Source organism: Neomonachus schauinslandi, chromosome 6 (assembly GCF_002201575.2).
Source record: "Neomonachus schauinslandi chromosome 6, ASM220157v2, whole genome shotgun sequence".
Lineage (NCBI taxonomy): Eukaryota > Metazoa > Chordata > Mammalia > Carnivora > Phocidae > Neomonachus > Neomonachus schauinslandi.
In genome coordinates this window covers 89,662,898-89,685,700 of record NC_058408.1, presented here as the reverse complement: position 1 = coordinate 89,685,700, position 22,803 = coordinate 89,662,898, and the positions used below count along the sequence as shown (strand labels likewise).

The following is a 22,803-nucleotide window of genomic DNA, read 5'->3' as shown; positions in this document are numbered from 1 at the left end:
GAAAGGAAAGTGCTCCATAAACGTTACTTTTTATTATTTGTGGGGGTGTATTATGCTGAGAGGTGAAAGAGAGGAAAATGCCTTGCTTGGGCCTCTGTGATTTGTGAGTCGTGGTGTAGGTGGGAGGCCCATGACACAACCTTTCATGTCTAGGTTGCTCCACGCTGCCCCAGAGACCAGGGGATGGACACCCACTCTGGGACTCTGCAGTCCAGCCCCATCCCCATCACCCTCCGAGGCTCCAGCGGCCCCCCTCTCTCCCACCCTTGCCGGTGGACAGGTAGGCCTCCATCCCCAGCCCAGAGACAAGAAGTGAGTCTCCTGCCAGGAAACACCCCCCTCCCCACCGCGCCGCTGGTCTCCGGCGGTCTCCACCTGCTGCCCCACCCCCTCAGTCAGTAACTAGCTCCCACTCTAAGGCAAGAAGGTCCCCTCTTGACACAATCACCTCTAATCTCATTCTTGTTTCTCTAAATTCACTTCCTCTGCTCCATGAGAAAAGAGAAGTACTTTTTTGTTGTTCACAGAAGCGTAAAATGTGTATCTGTGGTGAGGAGCGGAGGTTGAGTTATGAGAAACTTGTATCCAGAACCTGTTTTTTAATGACCTGGACCCACAAGTTATACCAACAGATTAAAATGAAAAGATTTTGATTCTTTGATTTATCGACCTCTTCATCATCCACAATCATATTAAAATTCAAAGCTTACCAAGTCCTAAATGAAAGCAAACGCCCTGCAAAAATCCAAGAGGACGTTAGGATGGAGAGCTGCGTCTTCCGTGTACAGGCTGGGCAGCAGCCCACGCTGGGGACACACTGAGTTACAGGAGAGACCACACACCAAAGCTCCGTGATCCCAGCCGCGAAGCCAGGGCCACAGTCAGGACTGGAGAGGGGGGTTCTCATGAGGATGCAGGGAGGCTTTCGAAAGCAGTAATCCAGAAGCAAAGATGAGTTTGGCAACCAGGCAGTTGGGATAGGAGGTGAGTCAGGAAATTGGATTCAGGATTGCTGTCAAATGCTTTCCCTGTTGCTTGAGCCGGTTTCTATTTTACCACTTTCAAATGTGGCAGCTTTCATTCCAGCGACATCATAAGGCACCACTTGCCTCAGACGTCAGTCCTTTACAAAGTACCTCAATAACACAGGTTGTTTTTAATGGTTCTGCTATTAATAGTGAATGGTGGCTCTGATTCATCAGAAATCATTCAAAGTCTATTTGCCTTTCATAAATGTCTATTATTTTGGCTAAAGGACCAGGCACTCAATTTCAGTGCTTTGTTGCTTTTATTGCTTTCTACTGTGCCACCAATAGGAACAAGAAGGGACATTAGGCTCCAAAGACTTATTTTTCTCCTTATTTCTCTAACTTTCCAAATGCTGCTAGTTTTCCTTGTTTTTTGGTTTAAGTCTGTTTAAAAATAACAGAGAGATAAAATGTAAATACTGGTTAAAGAGAACTTGTCCTGTTGCCATAAAAGTCTCCTGTGAAGCGAAGGAAACCACCAACAAAATGAAAGAGCAACCTACAGGGGCACCTGGGTGGTTCAGTTGGTTAAGTGTCTGACTCTTGATTTCGGCTCAGGTCATGATCTTGGGGTCGTGAGATAGAGCCCCGTGTCGGGCTCTGTGCTGAGTGTGGAGGCTGCTTAGGAGTCTCTCTCTCTCTGCCTCTGTCCCTCCTCCTGCTTGTGTACTATTTCTCTAAATAAAATCTTAAAAAAAAAAAAAGCAACCTACCAAATTGGAGAAAATATTTGCAAATCATGTATCTGATAAAGAGTTAATCTCCAAAATATATAAAAAACTCATACCACTCAAAAGCAAAAACAAACAAAAAAACCCTCCCCAAACAATCCAATTTAAAAATGGGCAAAGAATCTGAATAGACATTTTTCCAAAGAAGACATGAAGACATTCAGATGGGCAAACAGGTATGTGAAAAGGCGCTCAACATCACTCATCATCAGGGAAGTGCAATTAGAAGCCAATGCGGTGTCACCTCACACCTCTTAGAATGCCTATTATAGAAAAGACAAGGACAAATGTTGGCAAGGTGTAGAGAAAAGGGAGCCCTCGTACACCTTGGCATGAATGTAATTTGGTTGCAGCCACTATGGAAAATTATATGGAGGTTCCTCAAAAAATTAATGATAGAACTGCCATGTGATCCAGCAATTCCACTCTTGGGTATTTATCTGAAGGAAATGAAAATGCCAACTCAAAAAGATACATGCACTCCCGTGTTCATCACAGCATCATTCACAATAGCCAAGACATGGAAGCAATCTAAGTATCCATCAATGGATGAATGGAATATTTTCCATATGGAAATTTCCATAATGGAAAGGTGGCATATTTTTCACCCATTAAAAAAAAAAAAATTCCTGCCATTTGCAACAACATGGATGGACCTTGAGGGCATTACACTAAGTGAGATAAGCCAGACAGAGACAACTCCCATGTGATCTCACTTACATGTGGAATCTAAACAAAAACCAAACTCCCAGAGAACAGACTGGTGCTTGCCAAAGGTGGGGGATGGGCAAAATGGGTGAAGGGGGTCAAAAGGTACTGACTTCCAGTTATAAGAGAAATAATTCCTGGGCCTGTAATGTACAGCATGGTAACTATAGCTAATAACACTGAACTGTATATTTGGAAGTTGCTAGGAGAGTAGATCTTAGAAGTTCTCATTGCAAGAGATGTGGAGGTGATGTGAACTGGACTTACTGTGATCATTTCACAATCTATACAAATCATGTTGTCCATCTGAAACTAAGATGTTATATGTCAACTATACCTAAATTAAAAAAAAATCTGAATACATCAAGCAAGTAAAGGCAATATGGAGAAATAGAATAGTCACAGGCTTCTCAGTATGACAAATCTGGGTTCAAATCCTGACTCTCGGTGATCATGGGAAAATGATTTTTCCATACGTACGTGGAATACTAACCCTATCTTGCAAGGATATTTGGGGATTCAAGATAATGTATGTAAAAGTTCTTGTCTGGTAATGTGCTATTTTAATCACAGACAGAATTTTGACGAGGAATTCAATGATTCAATGATCATGCCCTGACAGAGTCAGGTTGGATACCATGCAGATAGCAAACGAGTCATTTTAAAGGTGCCTTGTGCTGTGGCAGGTCTGCCGCATGGCTGGGTAGTAACAAATGGAAGGGATATGTGAGGGGCAGGGAACAAGTGTATTGCAAGTCAAAAACATTCTTTGTCTTTAAATATGCCGTTATAACTGTTCTGAAAACTCTTTGTTTCACATTGTTTGGGATAAATTAAAATATTAAAAAAAGAGAGAGAAAGGTCTTTTCATTCTTGACAAATGAAACTAAAAATGTCTACCTTTACCTCCTCCCTCAAAGGGAAGAAAAAAAGAAACTTGCTTTTGTCTTAGAAAATACAGAATGCTTAAGAGAACTCATTATTAAGTACGTTGACTTCCAAAAATGAGCTCTGTGGGTCGGTATTAAATCAGAAGTATGCTTATTGCCTGTACTGTGGGGGAAAAAATGGCTTTAAGTATATTTGTATCCCTTTATTTGTCTTAAGTCCTAAACATCCTGTTGTCATGGAAATGCATTCCCTGAGCATCATATATGAGGTGCGTTCATGTTCTGCGTAAAGAGATTTCCAGTATTTGTCACACTGACCAATCCCATATAGAAGAAAGCTGATTATCCAGGATTCATATATGATATATAATATCTGAAGCATCTGGCATGATTAAACCACAAGCTGGAACTGAAATGGAGTTGAAAGGAGGCATTGACAGCTCCAGAATGGCAAGGAGGAGGAGAAGAAGAAAGATAAGAATAAAACCATCGAGTGAGGCGACTTAGGTAAGAAGCACCACAGATAAGGCTGCATATTTCTTCTCTGTACTTTTCTAATGCTGATAACGAGTCAGGGTCCTTGGTTGAAAACAAAGGAATCCACCTGGCTAACGTGAGCAAAAAAAAAAAAGAGTTTACTGAAAGAATGTCAAGCAGCTCACAGAATCATGGAAAAGGTTAAAGCTTTGGAAAATAGGCACAAACCAGGCGAAACCAGGACACTGGAATTGGAGCCAGAGTCATGTCACAAGCAAAGCTTGGCTAAGGAGACCTTGGAAATGCCAGCCACGCTCAATGCCACCACTGTGCTCGCTTCGTCGTGACACTCACTCTAGACCCAAAATTCCGGGTGGGATGGTCTGACAGGCTAAGCTGGGTTGCATCCTAGCGGCCAGGGGCCAAAAGGAACTTCCACAGCTGGAGGTAGAACCCCCACCTCCTACCAGACTCATCAAATAGAAGGAGGCTTAGATGTTGGGCAGCCCCCACACAAAATCAAAGTTCCCCCACAGAAAATGTTCTTTTGCATTTATGGTTTATATACTCTTCCTACCTTCAGAGAAGACTTAAAGAGGCTAGCAGTAAAATGTACAGATTCAATGGCCATATGAAAATAAAGGAAAGGTATTTAGAAGCCCTGGAACAAGGCTAGAAAGGCCTTAGATTGGGGCAGAGGGACGCTAGAAGCAAGAAAATAATGTATCCTATCATTTCTGTTGCATTTTTCCCTCTCCCTCCCTTGATGAATTTTCTTTCATTCTCAGTAGTGTGAAAAGGTATAAAAAGACACTCTCAGGCCATAGGACTTCTAGAACTTGTTCTTCTGTCTTCCTGGATCAGTTTTCTCAAGGTTTAAATGTAAAGCACAACTAGTAGGTGCCTGGGTGGCTCAACTGGTTGAGCGTCTGCCTCCAGCTCAGGTCATGAACCCAGCGTCCTGGGGTTGAACCCCACATAGGGCTCCCTGCTCAGCAGGGAGTCTGCTTCTCCATCTCCCATCTCCCCCACTCATGCTTGCTCTTGCTCTCTCTCCCTCTCTGAAATAAATAAGATCTTTAAAAAAAAGAAAAGAAAAAAGGACCACTAGTATACAATGTTGAAAATCCTGGCACATCACTGGCCATTACTAAAAGCAAAATCCTCTGAATCTCTCCAAGAAATGAAAGTGGTTGAATTCAGGTGCTATGGTGAGATGAACCTTAGCCTGAGTCATCAAAAAACCATATTCCAGCCCAAGGTTTCACCTATTAGAGGTTAGAGGACCACAGGAAGCCCGCCTAACCTCCACCTTGGTATTCAACATTGCTAGAGTGACAAAAGACTATGTATGAAAGTTAAGGTGATTCCAGACAACTGTATTCATCCATCCATCCATCTATTTATTCATTGAGCACTTACTACATGATAAGCCTAGTGAATAAGCCACAAGGTTACTACCCTCAAGAAGCTGACATACTTGTAGGTTATTTAAGGTTTGGATAGAACTCAAATGCCTTCAGTGAACAGAACAGATAAGCCGTGAAGAAGCTGGTTTTTTTGGTCAGTATTGAGTGGGGAAGACACTCTGCACAAGTCCTACCTAAAAGCGTTGTCTGTTTAAAAAAAAAAGAAAAAAGGACATATATGTGAACAAATATTTAAATACAGAATACTGGGTGTAATAAAGTGTGTACAAATTCATACAGAAAGAGATTTGTTCACCATGGGCGTCAGGGTGTTAAAGTTTCCAAGAGAACGTGATGCCTAAAAAGGGTTCAAAAGACCAAAAGGAGACGCCCAGGCAGATAAGTGGGAGAAGGGCAGCTAAAGGCAAAGTGAGTATCCAGTGCAAAGGTTGTAGGATTGAAACTTTCAGGGTATGATGGGATCTATAAGATGTTTGGAGCAATGGAAACCCAGAAGGAAGCAAGGAAGAAACGAGACTAGAGAGAGAGACTAGGGACAATGAGTGGAACACCTATTATGACCACTTATAGGCAAGTAGGGAACAGACGGTTTCACACAGAGAACTGAGAGGATCTGGAAGCAGTTGGGTGGATAGATTTGAGAAGCATAAAACTGCAAGTGAAGAGAGTTACTAGAACGGATGGCCGTACCACAGGTGACAGATGACGAGGCCCTAAGTGAAGTGGCTGAGGAAATAGACAATCTAAGGACAATCAAGGAAGTAAGGCTGAGAAGAACTAGTGGTTTAATAAATCTGTGAGCTGGGGCACGTGGGTGGCGCAGTCAGTTAAGCGTCTGACTCTTGGTTTCACCTCAGGTCATGATCTCAGGGTCGTGAGATGGAGCCCCACATCAGGCTCCATGCTCAGCAGGAAGTCTGCTTGAGACTCTCCCTCTGCCCTTCCCCCTACTCACATGCTCTCGCTCTCAAAATAAATAAATAAATAAATCTTTTTTAAGAAAGTCTGTGAGTTAACCTAGTGTTAAATGTTCTGCCATTGAAAGAGATCTGTAGGATCAGGGAGGTAGAAAGACAACAAGGAGCCCACAGTGTCATGAAAGTCAACAGAGGAGACCATTTTAAATGGACATGAATGTTACCAGTGTGAAATGTTATGGAAAAGTTAACTTAGAGGCAGAAACATGTCTGCTTGACATTTGTAAGGCTTTCAGACATTTTGGCAAAAGCAATGTAAGCAAATTTAATGAATGGTAGGGATTACCCTAAAACAGGGAAATGCATCTCAGAAGAGGACAGTTTTGTTTTGTTTTGTTTTTTAAGATTTTATTTATTTGACAGAGAGAGAGAGAGACAGAGCACAAGCAGGGGAAACAGCAGAGGAAGGGGAGAAGCCGACTCCCCGCAAAGCAGGGAGCCTGATTCGGGGCTTGATCCCAGGACCCTGGGACCATGACCTCAACCGATTGAGCCACCCAGGCACTCCAAGAGGACAGGTTAGTAGAGGCCACGATGAAGAGGACCACTGGCCCTACACGGTAGACACAGAAAGGGAGAGGTGAGAAATGACCAGATAACTCCTATTTTGCGACCAGACATACATTCCTCCTTCTAGCAACAGCATCTTGATTTCCCTTTAGAGAACTAATCTTCCATCCCCCAGAACTGACTTGGCTGGGGATGTAGCCACCATATGGACACAAGACCCAGGCCTGGTCAGAGAATTCCATTCCCTTGGCCACAACAATGGATTCAGTGATGAGCCCATAACCCAAACCAGACCGTGAACACACAATCCTCCATTTGTTTTTCACATATTTGGGTTGGTTTGGTTTGGTTTGGTTTAGTGTGAACTGGTTTTCTGGGTTTTGTTGTTGGGGAGGGGCAGGTTGTAGAGCCTTGTTTTTGGTTTTGTTTTGTTTTGTTTTTTTAGAGCTTTTGGTTCTTCTCTCTGGAATCACTAAGTTTGTAGGATACATCCCTGGAGATCCCACCAGCTGCAGAAGACCGGCCTTGGAACAAGGCCAGCACAGAGGAAAGAAGCACTGAGAGGTGGGGAGGAAGCAGAGGAGGAGAGAAGGGGGAAAGAAGTGAGGTTGTAATGACGTCATTCAAGCCACACTCATATACTTTTCAATAAAATGGGCCAGTAGATCCTCTCTGGTTTTCTTTCTCTTCTATCCTAAAAGCCCAGTCTGAAACAGCAGGTGGAGAGGTTTAGAAGTAAACCAGGTCCTGCAGCCTTGCCGGGAGCCAGCTCTGAACACGGATCTCCATGTTCGCCCCCCACCCACTCAGGCACCCAGAAGTTTAGGGGCCTTACCCTCCAACGCCCCCAGGGGACTGAGTCAGAAGAACACGTGAGGAAGCTTGCAGGATCTCAGCAGCTTGGTCCTGAGCCCGGGCCATCCTCTTGCTGATGGATCAAGGTTTCCAGGAACCAGCTGTGAGAAATGGAGATAGGGTCCAATTCCGAGGGCTTTTGGAGCAAGGACCCCTGACTGCTGCTATTCTGTAGAAATTAAGGGCCAGACCGCCCTTTTCTGCCCAAGTAAGCCAACTTCTAAAATGCAATTACTGTAAGAAAGAGAAACCCAAACGCCTGCCACTCGGCATTTAAAGCAGATATTGGGCCTTCTTTGTGCAGAAGTGCAGTGCTTACCCCCAGGGGCACCAAACCCACGCAGTTATGTGAGCAGCACCCGTATACCCTGTTCCACCTGCACCGCCATCTGTAAGGCTCCTGACAGACACTCCCTAACCAGCTAATGCACATTCGCATCCCCGGCCCCTACCGCCCAGAAAGCCCCTGCAGCTGTGTGAACTCCAGAGTGGGGTGAGAAGAAAGCAGCCATGTGCAACAGCTCAGACAGCAAGAACCTTTATGGTTTCAGATCTTCAGAAATGAGCTGCTGAGTTGTCTGTATGAACCACCTTGTCCTGGTCCTCGGAGCTGAGTGCAGGGCAGGGTTCACAACCAAGGTTAACAGAACAGTCCACCCCAGTCTGAGCCCCTGTGCATTCTCTTTCCCAAGGAGATTAAGTTGATGAAACAGGGACTAAAACAGCCGCTCCTTAAGAAGGCATCTGGATTTTTGGCAATGGTGCTATTGAGTCCATTTATAATAAATAAAAATCAGGTAATTTAAATGTGGGGCAGCGTCAGAGTTTGGGGCCTTATTTAAACCCTCAGGATTCCATGGTGGCCCTTTTCCTCCAGATATGGGACACAGTGAAAATTCAGAATGAAGTGCCCAAAATCTTTGCAAGCCTGATACTGAGTCCACCTTCCATGATAGGATTAGTGTGTCCAGTGAGGCCGAGCTACAGGTGTTTGCTCCCCAACAGTTCCACGTGGGAAGTACAGAGAGATTCTCTCTAGCTTCCCAAGGCAGAGAGGGTCTCAAAGACCCAGTAATTGCCCCTAAACCTCAATGAGAGCACCATTCTGATAAGAGTGCTGTGTTGTTTTCTCCACACAGAAAGACTAAAAAGACATTTTTCTTATTTCTTCTGTGAAACTGCAAGTATTCAGAAATCATTTTCTCCCTAACTGTATTGTCCATTGGCAGTTTATTTGTGCTCATGGGTACAATTTGATTGGAGATTTTTAAATTTTTCTTGTACCAGTGAGAACTTCTGCTCACAGCGAATGATCTCCTGACCTCACCTGCATTTTTCTGAGTAGCAGAAACATTCACCTTGGATGATCTAGCCCTTAAAAGTCTGTACTGTGTGTTTGTTTCCAAAGAGTCACTGTTCCAAAATAAGAACTGCATTCACAATTGACAGAGGCCTTTGTCTTCTTTCACACTTTCCATGATGGGCTCTCCCAGCCCAGCATCAAATATGCTGCCAGTTCCCAGTTGTATAAATCAAACAGAAAAATCTTTTGATTCCCTTCAGTATTTCAGAGGTACGGATTATAACTAGGAGATCAGAGTGAGAACCTACCATGTATTAAGCACCTAAGATGTGCTTTACAGATACTATCTCTAATCTTAGAATAACCCAGCAAAAGAGGTATTATGAGCCCCATACAGAATTATTTGCTGTTACAGCTGAGATTTAAACTCACATCTACTTAGGCCCAAAGCCCAGGATCTTAGGCCATGGACTTACTCACTAGATCAGTTCAAGCATAGAAAGGCAGGCGTCTTTAGCTCGCAGAAAACAGGAATTTTATCAACTTGATATCACACACAGCACAGTTGCTCCAGGGACTGATTTGGAGACCCCGATGGCGGCAAGAGAGTGCTGATCATTAGATTTATAATGATCATGCGCTCAGGGATTAGGCCTCATTGGCTCAGTCAATAAGTCGGTAACACTCTTCACAGCAAGGACACAGAGGGAAGAGATGGCCTGTAGCAGATCAACCAGAGCAACAGGAAAAAGCAGATGCCAATCTTCGTGATTGGGTCCAGTGTTCGAAGGCAGCCAGGTATTTGATATTCAGACATAAAACACTGAATTGAAGAGTTGAGCACCTAAGTGGAACGCTTACGAGGCTAAATATTTCCTGCCTGGTAATGAGAAGCAAGATTTAGACAGCCACGAGTGCCCGCCAATGACAAAGCACCTTCTAGAAACCATACCGATGATCCTATCAGTGTCACCAGATGCATGGAGAAGATAATGGGTAGGTAAGGAATCCTTCACATCTCCAGTTCAAACAAGTGAGCAACAAAAATTTTCATCAAAAATGTCTGAATAGTTACGGTTCTTATAAAACTTTTAATATAGTGCTAGAAGATAATTAGGAGGACAGAATAATTGGCATTATATCACACAACAAGCAGATTTGTTGAAGTATATTCAAACTTAAGTTGGAGAAAAACTGGACTAATCCTGGAATTCCCTGGATTTTAGTTTACAAAAATTCATATAGATTTATGTGTCTGATTCTAAATCTGAGTTTTAAAATACTAAGATTCCAGAAAGACAGGTGTTCTAAAACAAAATTAAAATTAAATCTTATTTAAAACACACACACACACACACACGCCTCAGCTGACTTGACCATCACATAAAAGATAAGGTCACACTGAAATAATCTCCTATTTTTGAAAGAGAGAAAATTTATTTCTCTATTATCTCTGTTATTATTTATTTCTATATTATCATCAAACAAATGCTCTTAAAAACCATAGGGAAAACAGAATCGAATAAGTGAGGTTCATGGACCTGTAGAATTGAGGAGTTGGGTGGTCAAGGGATGTGTGAACACTCTGAAGTCTTCTGTGTATTTGTGCAGTTGGTGAGAGGAGATGGGGGAAGCTCATCACATGCTTCTCAGAGGAGTATGTGACCCAAATAAGGTTAAGACTGACCGTAGCAAAGTCTGAGAAACTTTTAAACCCTTGGCAATTATTGGAAGCTGTGACTGTCACTGATGGGAGCCTAAAATAAGAACTAACTAAAATATATGTACAAAATCTCTGAACTCCAAAATCAGAAGAACAAAGAACCCTTCGGGAATTATAAAAGAGCTGACTCTGTGACCTTCAGTAGCATCCAGAGAGCCAATAGTCCATCAGGTCATTGTCCCTCTCTATTCCCCCTACAAAGGACCAAGCCTAAAATGTGTATGGGATTTGCTTTGTTCTTCCGACCACAGGGCCCTAGCCGCTCACAGCAGCTGGAGCCAGTCCAGGCCACATGCTGGAAGGGATGGGCCTTGTATTTCATTTTTATAGACCAAATGGCTTCTCAATAATTTATCATCCGTGTGATGGAGAAAGGTACCAATAAAATGTGACTGTAAATCTCCACCTTCTTCCAGGATCAAGGAAAGAACTTAAAGAAAGCCAAAAGAAAAATGACAACACAGCTTTGTGAGCTAAAAATGCAGGTCTTCCAAAATCAGATGCTGCCCCTATTTTCTGAACTAAATGTCTTTGAAGATGTTGAATTTGAAAAGTAGGGAAAATTGAGTGGGGGAGGGGAGAATGTAGAAGAATTGTGCATAGCTGCGCAGCCTATTGAATGAGATCTCCCCGACATAGAGGTGGTAAGAATCCCCTGTGAAACCTGTTATCTGTTATTTCCTGTTAACATGCAGAGCTGCATCTCTGCATCGTGTTTGAGACCCTCGTCCCAGAAAGGGTTCTTTACAGATGAAGGAAAATAAATCACGCACATGAAGAGGAGGACGGGGCTGACATTACAAAGGGCTATAAGGAATAAAACTCAGAACAATAATAATAAACAAAATAATTAAAGAATGTTTAAAAAGAAATAAAACATCACTGGATGGATTTCACTATAATCTATTTCTGGGATGACTCCTACTTACACATTTATGGCATTTTGCCCCAAAGAATATATTTTCATTATAAGATTTTTTTCCCTTTTCAGCAAAATTCTGTGGCACTGTGCTCTCTCAGATGCATTGTCAGCAGCTACCTTGAAAGGTCAGTAGCTCTGGCCTCTGAGCAACTTCCACACTGCCCTCTACAAATATAGGCGCCCGTAAGAATTCCAGCCTGCACTGAACAACCAGGCTGGAGACTGGACCCCTTGCTGCCTTGTCAATGTCCCAACCAAACCCAGGGCACACAGGAGGCTATTCCGTAGTCACAGAACAACAACAGCTAACATGCCTATAGAGCTTACTGTGCCCCGGGCACTGTTCCAGGTTCTTCTCAAAAGCCTTCCATGGTTGGTACTATTATTACCCCATTTTATGGATGAGGACATTGAGACATGAGAAGATTTAACTTTTAACGAAGGCCACACAGTTCTTCAATAACAACCCGAAGGGGGACAGATGATTTTTCCTACTTTTTGGACAAGGACCATGAGCCTCAAGAGGTCAAGTGGCTAACCCAAATTCACACAGTTAACAAAAGCAGCCAAGATAGAATCAAACCCAGACCAGTCAGTACTCTTTCCCAATATCTGTTCACAAGCCTTTAACAGCTTCAGCAGCACTTAAATCCTGGACAAAACTTCGTACTTTAGTTCTTTTTGACTTAGAGGACATCAAAAACCATTCTTCCAGACAGAAAATAAGGGCTTTAGAAATAAAGCTCCCAAGAAATAAAAATGTTCTCTAGATTTCTTGTTCTCCCAATTGGTGAAAGATTAATACAGTAATGTGCTTAATTGCTTCAAACTCCACTGGCAAGAACAAACAAGTTTGAAGATCGTACACACTCAAAATATCAATAGCACAAAAAAGGAGATGAAAATACATATCAGTGTCTTGTCAAGAACAAAGGAATTTCAGCTTACATCACTTAAATTCAGCTAAGGATGAGATATATTAGATCTTTATTTCTAATAAATGAACTATTTACCTTGGCAAACATCGGAGTAGAACTTGCCTTTTGAAGCACAATGTCATTTGTAAAAAATGTACTCATCCCTGCATAACAAGGACATTTGCACTGACTAGAAGCGTTTATAATCTTAGAGAGAAAACAAAATGTTTTTGGCACAATGGTTTTAGGCTTTGAGTTAGATAAACCAGGGCTTAGACAAAGGACTTGCTCTTGGCAGTTCTCTGTGAAGCAGCCAAATCTTGCTGTCAGCACCTCTCCAGCTTACCTGCCTCCCCTGCCTCCAGGTGTGTTCCTAGGACTTACATACTGTTCCAAGGATGTGCACCATCAGATCCACCCCGCTACTATTAACATTGCCTCCCTGCAAAGTCTGATGTGACTCTCTCTTTTTGTACAACAAAGACTGACTTTTCTCCCTTAAGTACAGAGAATACAAGGGCATGTTTTTGAGAGAGGAGAGGTGTGAACTGGAAGAATAGAAGATATTGCTAAATATCTCTCCAAAACCCATTCACTCTTTCTATATTTTTGTAATATAATTCCCCTGCCAGCTAGAAATGATATAGCACAGCATCCCTTCCACCTAGTCTTGACCATAGGACTGACCAAAGTAGTGGCCAATTGGATGTAAGCAGGAGTAATGCATGCAACTTCTTAAAAGTAAGTCATCAGGGGTGCCTGGGTGGCTCAGTCAGTGAAGCATCTGCCTTCAGCTCTGGTCATGATCCCAGGGTCCTGGGATTGAGCCCCGCCTCGGGCTCCCTGCTCTGTGGGGAGCCTGCTTCTCCCTCTCCCTCTGCTGCTCCCCCTGCTTGTGCTCTCTCTTTCTGTGTTAAATGAATAAATAAAATCTTAAAAAAAAAAAGTGAGTCATCAGACCTCCACTCCCTTTTTCCCCTTCCATGGGTGCTGGTAAGCCAGTTTCAAATATGTGGATGAGGATAAAACACAGGGAATGGGGAACAACAAAACAGAAGGAACCCAGGTCCCTGGATGTCCTCAAGGAATAAACCTTCCTATAAACCCAGGACCATCTGCCTACCATCACATCACTGAGAGAAATAAACTTTAATTCTGACTGAGCCCCCGTTATTTTGACCCTGTAAAGTGGTCAAACCAATATCCTAAGTAGTATGGGCAAGACGAGAAAGACCAGAAGTCACACACACACACACACACACACACACACACACACACACACACCTCCTCTGTGCCCAATTTCTTCATCTAGAAAAAGTAATAATACCTCTCTTTCAGCACTATTGTGAGGATTACATTAAATAATGCAATGTATTAAGTAGACATCATAAGGTTTCAAGTTATGATAGCTTTAAAAAAGTTACAATCTTCTCAATTGAAACATCAGATGTTCTTTCCTTCTCACATTTCTATGTGCAAAATATCTTAATCAGAAGATTCTAGGAAGATAGCAGAGTAGGAATCCGTCTTCCCACCTGACAACAATTGCACTGGCAGAACTTGTCTAACAATTTTGGAACTCTGGAGTCTATGGAAGGCATGAAATTCTGTACATTGTGGTTAATTTTGGTCAATTTCAGCTGTTAGCAGAGTACCCATCCCTCCCACCCCCATGGCAGACAGCTGTGGACATGCTCTTAGAGCAGCTTGCACACAGCTTGCAGGACTCAAGGTGGGCCTAAAAAACCCTGTTCTTGGGTGTCTGGATGGCTCAGTCAGTTAAGCATTGATTCTTGGTTTCAGCTCAGGTCATGATCTCAGGGTCTTGAGATGAAGTCCTGTATCAGGCTCTGCAGTCGGCACAGAGTCTACTTGGGATTCTCTCCTTTTCCCTCTGCCCCTCCCCCCACTCATATGCTCGCTCTCTCTCTCAGGTAAATAAATAAAATCTTAAAAACAAACAATCCTGTTCTCCACATATCCGGGATCTATGCTCTGATCACTGATTGCTGCTTCTGATCACAGAGGAGCAAAGAGGCAAACAAGCACCGTTGTTGTACCTCCCCTTCCAGCTGACATAACTGCCAGGGAATTGAAAAGCTGGAACAATTCCACCTGCTGCATTCCTTCCCTTCTTTTGGGAGGCAGACATTAAAGATGAAGACATAAAAGCAACTGCATAGATGGGAAAAATTAGAAAATGTGCACACCCAGCAAAAGTCACAGACTCAGAAAAGACCTGAGAAGACCTTAAGCTTACACCTCAGGCTGATCCTTGGCACAGAGACCGCCTATCACAATCAGCACAACAAAAACAGCAAGCCCCGAGGAAGAGAGAGAATCCCAAGTTAACACATTCTTAGATTCAAACGTCCAGCTTTCAACGACAACAAAAGAATCACAAAGCATAATTAAAAAAATAAACAAAACAACAGGAAGTATGGCCCATTCAAAGGAAAAATAAAAATCAACAGGAGCTTTCCCTGAAAAAGACCTGATGGCTGATCCACCAGAGAAAGATTTTTAAAACCACCATCATAAAGATGCTCAAACAACTAAAGGAAGACACGGAAAAAGTCAAGAAAATGATGAACAAAATGGAAATAGCAACAAAGAGAAAACTTAAAAAGAAATGAAAAAGAAATTCTGGAGCTGAAAGTAAGATAACTGAAATGAAAAATCATTAGGATTCAAAGGCAGATTTCAGCAGGCAGAAGAAAAACATCAGTGAACATGAAGATAGAGTAATGAAAATAATGGAGTCTGAGAAACAGAAAAAAAAAAGTTTAAAGAAAAGCAAACAGAGCTTAAGAGACCTTTTGGACACCATATGCATTGTGGGAGTGCCGGAAGAGAAGAGAGAAAGAGGCAGAGAGAATATTTGAAAAATACAGCAGCTGAAAACTTCTCAAATTTGATGAAAGACATGACTATAAATATCCAAGATGCTTAATGAACTCCAAGTAAGGTGAAATCAGAGACTCACACTGAGATGTATTATAATTAAACTTTAAAAAGATAAGGAGAGAATCTTGAAAGCAGCAATAGAAGCAACTCCTCACATACAAGGAATCTTCCATAAGATTAGAAGCAGATTTCTCATCATAAACTTGGGAGGCCAGAAAGCAGTGGGCTGATATCCTATATCCAGCAAAACTGTCCTTCAAAAGTGACACAGGTTGGAAGATGGCAGCAGAGTAGGAGGAACCTAGGCTCACCTCGTCCCATGAATACAGCTAGATAACTATCAAATTATCCTAAATACCCCAGCAATCGACCAGAAGACTGGCAAAACAAACTCCACACTAAAGGTAGAGAAGAGGCCATATCAAAGAAGGTAGGAAGTTGCAGAGACACAGTTTGGGAAACAGATCTTGGCTGCTGCAGTGGGGAGGGAACTATGGTTGCAGAGAAGGGCGAGACACAAATTCACACACAGAGGAACACAGGGGGAAAATGATTCCACATGGCAATCAGCTTGGAAAACAAGAGGACCTTAATTTCTTGCAACCAGCAGGGCTTAAAGCCCGGAGTGTTACAGGTCAGTGTGCTTGGCTCTGGGAGAGCTTGGAGGACATTGGGGCTGCTCTTGGAGAAAACAGGGCAAACAGCCTTCGTACACACAACACAGACACAGTGATCTGAAGAGTGCCTGTGGCACACAGTGGGGAGGTTAGTTGCTCATCTTGGAGTGTGTCCCAGAGAGGTAGAGTTCACAAAGAGACCTCTCAGGGAACAAAGGAAGTGGCCAGCACCATTTCCCTCCTCCTCTCCTCAGCATAAACACAGAGCCACCTGTAGGAACTTGCTACCTAACTTGCTTACACCAAACCCCGCTCCCCCCTCCTCCTGCCCCATGCTCCAGTGGAACCACCCTTCCTAGTCACACTTGCCCCAGTTCCAGTGATTCTGGCCCCTCCCCCAGAAGACCTGCCCAAACCCCTGTCAACAACCATCTCCTGACCAGAGAGTTTTGTGAGGCCTCAGTTCTGGTGGCAGCAGTAATGGGTCTCATTTCTCAAGCAGACCAGAGCACATCTAGTTAAAACGTGCCACCATCCTGGAGTCCCGGGATCGAGTCCCACATCAGGCTCCCTGCTCAGCGGGGAGTCTGCTTCTCCCTCTGACCCTCCCCCCTCTCATGCTCTCTCTCTCTCATTCTCTCTCTCAGATAAATAAAATCTTTAAAAAAAAAAAAAAAACGTGCCACCAAACATTGCCCACAACAAGCAAACAAAGCCCCTGCAGACAACTGGCCTGAAGGATAAAGTAGCCAGGGCACAACAGCAGAGTCTATGTAGCACACATTGGAGCCACTCCTAGAAGCACCAGGCCCTGGAGAACAGGGCACTATAGGACCTTTTCTTTATAAAACCATTACCCTCAAGAACAGGAGACATAGCTGACTTTCCTAACACAGGGAAACAGTCACAGAAACTTAGGAAAAAATGAGAAGACAGGGTAAGATGTCCTAAATGAAAGAGGCGGACAAGGCCATGGCTGGAGATCTAAGCAAAACAGATACAAGTAACATGCCTGATGGAGAATTTAAAGCAAGGATCATAGGATACTCAATGGACTTGAGAAAAGAGTGGAGGACATCAGTGATACCATTAACACAGAGATAAAGAATAACATAGCAGAGATAAAGAGCTTGATAAACAAAAGGAGAAACACATTTGATGGAAAGAAGAGCAGGCTGGAAGAAGCAGAGGAACGAATTAATGACCTAGCAGACAGAGTCATGGGAAGTAAGCAAGCTGATCAAAAGAGAGAAAAAAGAATTATGCAAAATGAGAATAGACATAGGGCACTCAGTGATTTCATTAAACATAATAATATTCATATTGTAGGAGTCCCAGAAGAAGAGAGAGAAAAGGTGCAGAGAATTTATTTGAAGAAATAATAGTTGAAAACTTCCCTAATCTGGGGAAGGAAATAGATATCCAGATGCAGGAGGCACAGAGAGCTCTCAACAAGGGCAGATCCACACCAAAACATACTGTAATTAAAATGGCAAAATATAGTGATAAAGAAAAAAATATTAAAAGCAACAGAACAAAAGAAGACAGTTACATACAAAGAAAACCACATAAGGCTATCATTGGAATTTTCAGCAGAAACTTTTGAACAAGGTCATGATCTCAGGGTTCTGGGATAAAGCCATGCGTCGGGCTCCCTGCTCAACAGGAGTCTTCTTCTTCTTCTCCCTATGTCTCCCTGCCCCCCGCCCCAGCTCATGCTCTCTCTCCGTCCCCTCTACCGAAATAAATAAGATCTTTTTAAAAAAGAAACTTTCTGAGCAAAAAATAAAAAACAAACAAATAAATAAAAAGAAATTTTCTGAACCAAAAAGGATGGGCATAATATATTCAAAGTGCTGAATGGGAAAAATCTGTAGTCAAGAATACACTATCCAGCAAGGCAGTCATTCAGAATAGAAGGAGAGGTAAATAGTTTCCCAGACAAACAAGAACTAAAGGAGTTCATGACCACTAAACCAACCCTGCAAGAAATATTAAAAGGAACTCTGAGTGGAAAGGACAGGCCAAAAATGACAATATGAAAGTACTAAACACAAAAGCAGTGAAAATTAATATTTCTGTAAAAAATCAGTCAAGGAATTTACAAAATAAAAGGATAGGAAATATAACAACATATACCTAAAATGAGATGAAAGAAGCAAAGAACAGGTTCAAAATTAAATGACCATCAACTTAATATAGACTGCTAAATGCAGAAGATGTTTTTTAATGGTAACTACAAATTTAAAAAGCCACTAATAAATATGCAAAGAATAGAGAGAAAGAAATCCAATTATGGCACTAAAGTAAACCAGCAAACCATGAAAAAGAGAAGACAAAAAAGGATCAGAGAAAATCTTCAGAAACAACACAAAACAGGCAATAAAATCACAATAAATATACCAATAATGACTTTGATTGTAAATGAACAGAACACTCCAATCAAAAGACACAGGTGATAGAACGGATAAAAAAAAAACAAGACCCATCTATAAGCTGCCTAAAAGAGATTCATTTTAGACCTAAACACACCTGCAGATTGAAAGTGAGTGGATGTCAAAAGAAACCAGAGTAGCAATACTTATATCAGACAAAATAGACTTTAAAACAAAGACTAAAACAAGAGACAAGGAAGGACACTATATGATAAAAAGGACAATCCAACAAGAAAATATCACAATTGTAAATATTTATGCACCTAACATGGGATCACCCAAATACATAAAACAGTTAATAACATAAGGGAACTAATTAATGTTACAAAGATAGTAGGGGACTTTAACACCCCACTTACATCAATGGAAAAATCATCTAAACAGAAAATCAACAAGAAAACAATGGCTTTGACTGACACACTGGAACAGATTAACAGATATTCAGAACTTCCCATTCTAAAACAGCAGAATACACATTTTCAAGTGCACATGGAACACTCTCCAGAACAGATCACATATTAGGCCACAAAACAGGCCTCAATAAATTCAAAAAGATTGAAGTCATACCATGCATCTTTTCTGACCACAATGCTATGAAACTAGAAGTCAACCACTAGAAAAAATCTGGAAAGACCACAAATACATGGCGGTTAAGTAACATACAACTAAACAATGAATGGGTCAACCAGGAAATCAAAGAAGAAATCAAAAATTACATGGAAACAATTGAAAATGAAAACACAACAGTTCAAAACCTTTGGGATGCAGCAAAGGCAGCTCTAATAGGGAAGTTTATAGCAATCCAGGCCTACCTCAAGAAGCAAGAAAAATCTCAAACAACCTAACCTTACAACTAAAAGAGCTAGAAAAGAACAGCAAACAAAACCTAAAACCAGCAGAAGGAAGGAAAAATAAAGATTAGAGCAGAAATTAATGATATAGAAACAAAAAAACTATAGAACAGATGAGCAATGAAACCAGGAGCTGGTTCTTTGGGGGGGGGGGGAAAAATCAATAAAACTGATAAGCCTCTAGCCAGACTTATCAAGGAAAAAGGGGAAAGACTCAAATAAATAAAACCACAAATGAGAAGAAATAACAAATACCACAGAAATACAAACAATTATAAGAAAGTATTATGAAAAACCATATGCCAACAAGTTGGGCAACCTAGAAGAAATGGATAAATTTCTAGAAACATATAACCTACCAAACAGAAACAGGAAGAAATAGAAAATTTTAATAGACTGATTACCAGCAAATAAATTGAATCAGTAATCAAAACATTCCTAACAAACAAAAGTCCAGGGCCAGATGCCTTCACAGGCAAATTCTAGCAAACATTTAAAGAAGAGTTAATACCTATTCCTCTCAAACTATTCCAAAAACAGAAAAGGAATGGAAACTTCCAAATTCATTCTATGAGGCCAGCATTACCCAGATACCAAAACCAGCTAAAGACACCACAAAAAGAGAGAACTACAGACCAATATCTCTGATGAACATAGATGCAAAAGTCCTCAGCAAAATACTAGCAAACCGAATCTAACAATACATTAAAAAAAATCATTCACCACAATCAAATGGAATTTATTCCTGGGTTGCAAGGGTGGTTCAATATTTGTAAAAAAATGAATGTGATACATCACATCAATCAAAGAAAGGATAAGAATCATTTGATTATTTCAATAGACATAAAAAAGCATTTGACAAAGTATAACATCCATTCATGATAAAAACCCTTAACAAAGTAGGTTTAGAGGGAACATACCTCAATACAATAAAGGCCATTAGTGAAAAATTCATAGCTACCATCATCCTCAATGGGGAAAAACCTTTCCCCTAAGGTCAGGAACAAGACAAGGATATCCATTCTCACCATTTTTTTTTTTTAAGATTTTATTTATTTATTTGACAGAGAGAGAGAGAATGCGAGCATGTGCACACACAAGCAGAGGGAGAGGGAGAAGCAGGCTCCCCGAAGAGCAGGGAGCCCGATGCGGGATTCAATCCCAGGACCCTGGGATCATGACTTGAGCCGAAGTCAGATGCTTAACCGACTGAGCCACCCAGGCATCCCACTATTCTCACCACTTTTATTCAACATTTGATTCAACTGGAAGTCCTAGCCACAGCAATAAGACAACAAAAAGAAATAAAAGGCATTCAAATCAGTAAGAAAGAAGTAAAACCTTCACTCTTTGCAGATGCACGGAACTATATATAGAAAACCTGAAAGACACCACCAAAACACTCCTAGAACTGATAAACGAATTCTGTAAAATCACAGGACACAAAATCAACATATAGAAATCTGTTGCATTTCTATACACCAATAATGAAGCAGCAGAAAGAGAAATTAAGAAAAAAATCCCATTTACAATTGCAACAAAAAAATAAGATACATATGAATAAACCTCACTAAAAAGGTAAAAGACCTGTACTCTGAAAACTATAAAACACTGATGAAAGAAATTGAATACTACACAAAGAAATGGAAAGACATTCCATGCCCATGGATTGGAAAAAATATATATATTGTTAAAATGTCTATATTACCCAAAGCAATCTACACATTTTTTCATCTAAATTATTTTATTCTTATTTATAATGATTTTCTCAATTTTTAACTGAAATTAAAATGTTTTTATTTACAAAATGAGAGTAATTTGTCTCTAATACATAAAGTACTCATTTTCCTAACCGAAATGAAGTAAATAAGTCTTATTTAGGTTCATAGAAAGCTTTTAACTCCATAAAACTTATAGGGGAAAATGGCCATATTTGCAAATAGCCACAGGGATCAAAGTAGGATACAGGAGGGTAATGAGCAGAGTCATAGACCATACTACAGAAGTAATGTATAGTCAACCTCACTGGAATCTGTAGAGTCACATTCTTATATATGGATTTATATTTCATATTGTTCCATTGGCAGATATCCTTATTCTTCAAAGCCCAAGGATCTGCTACTTCTGCATGAGCGCAGCATTCCAAAATTGGAAACTCTTGGTCATAATACATCAAGAAATCAGGGTTCTTGACCACAATAAAGGTTTCCCCATCTTGACTATGCGGCCAATTAATAGTGATAGTGCGCAGGCAAAAAAGCTTGGAAACAAGGCTCTGTGAATCTTGTCTGGCATAAATTAGAACTTCAGATTCCTTGGACAAATAACTGGGAGCTTCTATATTAAAATTTTCTGAAACCATCACTGCCTCTGTTACGTTTCTCTCTCGAAATGAAGCTAGCTCATATGGATTCACAAAAAGTCCTGTCAGGATATACTGTTTAATCAAGAGTCAGCAGGCCTGGAAGTCCTCAGTATTTTCTCCAAATTTCACTTCTATTAAAAGGTCTCTGTGGGAACCATCTTTTAAAATTTCTTGCCTCAAAATAATTTCAGAGCAAGTGGCCCTTGTGCCAGGATTGGTGGGGGTGGCAGTGAAAACTGTGGCTGGTGTGTCGGTGAGCCCAGCCATGACCCAGAGGAGTGGCCAGGCCACTGTCCGGATGCCCGTAACCTGGCAGCCAGGACGGGGAAGAAACGTGGATGGAGGAGCCTGTGCACACCTCAGGCCATTCCTAGAGTGTGCTGCCACGGAATTAGTGACCACCACAGAAGACTCAGTGACACCCCCCTGAGGTCCTGCCATTCCCTGTCTCTCTCCGGCTCTGGCCCCTGCGAGTTCCGGTGTTGTGGGAGGCAGCAGGCCTGGCATCCTTGTTCTCTCCCTCCTTGCCCCTCACACTCTACACATTCAAAGCAGTCCTGATCAAAATACCAACAGCATTTTTGACAGAACTAGAACAAACAATCCTAACATTTGTATGGAACCACAAAAGACCCCAAATAACCAAAGAAATCTTGAAAAAGAAAAGCAAAGCTGGAGACATCACAATTACAGACTTCAAGTTATATTACAAAGCTGTAGGGTTCAAAACAGTATGGTACTGGCACAAAAATAGACACAGATCAACAGAACTGAATAGACAATCCAGAAATAAACCCACAATTATATGGTCAATTAATCTCTGACAAAGCAGGAAAGAATATCCAATGGGAAAAAAACAGTCTCTTCAACAAATGGTGTTGGGAAAACTGGACAGCAACATGCAAAAGAATGAAACTGGACCACTTTCTTACACCATACACAAAAATAAATTCAAAATGGGTTAAAGGCCTAAATGTGAGACCTGAAACCATAAAAATCCTAGAAGAGAGCACAGGCCGTAATTTCTCTGACATCAGCTAGCAATTTTTTCTAGATAGAGCCCCTGAGGCAAGGGAAACAAAAGCAAAAATAAACTATTGGGACTACAACAAAATAGAAAGCTTCTGCACAGCAAAGGAAACAATCAACAAAACCAA

General features: G+C 41.4%; 1 pseudogene; it reads right to left on the bottom strand.

Annotated features, from left to right (window-relative positions):
• Positions 1-21,192: 21,192 nt before the first annotated feature.
• LOC110589384 lies at positions 21,193-21,913 on the bottom strand (annotated as a pseudogene).
• Between the last annotated feature and the right edge of the window lie 890 nt (positions 21,914-22,803).